Raw genomic sequence first — 2,607 nt, forward strand, 5'->3', positions numbered from 1 at the left:
GAATCCGTAGGGGACAGACGCAAGCGGGTCATAGTCATCAGATAGGTGTAATAGTTTCAATGTAAAACCAATAAATTCAATTCATTTTTTTCGTAAAAATACTTATTAAATTTTGTCAATAAAATGTACATGTATCTAAATTCAATTAATTCATTCTGCTTGCTGAGGTTCCGTTTGTTGGATGATAATAGTCCGGTACACATTGGTGGTCTCGCTTTCATTTTCATTTTCATTATCGGCTAATATCAACATTCATTTTAATAAAGATAATGATAACTTTTCATTTTAACTTTCGCTTTCTCCGCTTAAGTTTAGGTTTCCTGCTTTTAAATTTAATATTTTCCGTTTAAAATATCCTTATTATTTAATAATATCAATGTAATTACAACAAAATATATTTAATATTTCTCTCGCTTTAAAATATCTTTATTACTTAAAATCTCTTTATGAGGTAATGTAATGTTCATTTTATGCGACGGAGCCGAAACGCCGCAACTGAAAGGACATTAGACCATCTGCACAGATACTATTGATACAATATTTAAACATAAAGATGAAACGGTATATATTTAAACATAGTTCAATATTTAAATAATGAAGATATATACAACGCTTGGTAGATTCATTCCATTGTGACTCGAACGGGTAATAACGAACTTATGATTCTACGATCACGATCCTTCGCTCAGATAACGCTTCTCGTCACAAACGCAGGGATGAATCCATCGTCCGCTACCGATGTGGAATATAGCCTCCCGGCACTACCTGCCCAGCTTCCACGGTAACAATTCGTGACCAGTCAAAACTCGATCGCAACCGATGTTCTCTCAAAAATTAGACATCAAGATCTTTCTCAAATGATCAGAGAAACAAATAACTAGGTAAAAGAACTAAAACGAAATAAGAAAATAAATTTTATTATAAATACTGAATGTCAATATTCTTCTATCTTTGTTAAACTGATACTATTCAACTTTTATATATAATTAACCTATCCATAAATTTGATTTTTCTTGTCAAAACTAATTGTATTTTTTTAAGAATCTTCATTGAATTATTGTGTTAATTTTTTTTATATGTTAGTTCATTGGTTATTTTAATTATATAATCCTATGTATGATCGCACCCAATAAATGGGGTATTCGTGTCCGGACCATGTACCTACTTGAGTTCTTGATTTAAACCATCGGATCAAACCCCTAATTTTGGACCCCGCTGTTGAATATGGCAACTACTAAAACAAACTTAAATGATAAATGAATAAGTATCTATATAAAGTGGATGAATTCCTTGTAGCTTGTGTACATGTGGTACTAAACCTTTAGTACGAACGTGTTGAAACAATATGGGCTCAAAGAATACGGGCCCTCAACAATCCCCCATTTCAAAAATATTCAGACAAGAGGAAAGAACGGAACAAATGAAGATAATGCATCAGTAATCTAGTGCCTGTGGGCTATAAACCAATTCCTAGAATATATAAGAAGTGACTTACAGTGAACTTTTGGTGAAATAAAATTTCTACGAATCCAACATTCCTTGTTGTAAATCAATCGTCTCATAAATCACATTACCTTCTTGAAAAACCGAGCAACTCTAATCGGGTTGGCACCTTTCGGCCATGCGCCAAAAACCTGGAATTCATAGTGCTCTAGAAAAACTTGCCTAAGTTTTTCATAGAAAGCGGTCCCACTTTCACACTTATATAGGTGAATCCATCAGGTGTAATATTACAATTAAATACACCATTCAAAATTGAACTATGGAATTCATTAAGAATCAAATTCATCCTTTCTACATCTGCAATTACACTATACACCATAGGAAGGGATAAGAAATAAATAGTGTATCTCCAAACAACCAATGACTTGTTTTTACCCATACGAACCTATTTCTTGATTTACCAATCACACAGTCGTTAGCTATCATTGTTGAGTTTTGTTATAGTAATAATCACATTCCCTCGACTGTCTCACACACCAGCTTTTCTACCTAGTGCTTTAGTTAAAGGATCGACCAGTATTTACTCTCGATTTTACATAGCTTAGTGATATCACTCCATCTTCAAGCAATTGCCTAACAATATCATGTCTTAGACGATATGCCTACTCTTACCATTATATGACTTACCTTTGGCTCTGACATAGCACCCATGCTATCACAATGAATTGAAACTCAAGGGGCTGGTTTCTTCCAAAGGGGAACATCAACAGGAAATTCCTAATCCATTCTCGCTTTAGTGCCCTCGTTTTCTCAAGTGCAACAAATTTGACCCATTGTTGATTTTGTTGTGCAAGTTTGTTTTGAAGACTTCCAAGACACTGCAGCCCCTCCTAAAGTGAAAATAAATCCACTTGTTGACTTTGTTTCATCCGAATCAAATCCAGCTTAGCATCACTATACCCTTCAAGTATCTGCAGGATAACCTGTAATACATTAGTCCAAAAATCAATAGTTCCTTTCAAATATTTTAATATCCTGATCAGGGCAATCCAATGATCCTTATTTGGACTATGTGTATATCTCGCTCAATCTGCAAACCCGCATAAGCAATGTCGGATGAGTACGAGTTCATCAAATACATTAAACTACTAATTACTTGTGCAT

Source organism: Dioscorea cayenensis, chromosome 8, assembly GCF_009730915.1.
Source record: "Dioscorea cayenensis subsp. rotundata cultivar TDr96_F1 chromosome 8, TDr96_F1_v2_PseudoChromosome.rev07_lg8_w22 25.fasta, whole genome shotgun sequence".
NCBI classification, from domain to species: Eukaryota; Viridiplantae; Streptophyta; class Magnoliopsida; order Dioscoreales; family Dioscoreaceae; genus Dioscorea; species Dioscorea cayenensis.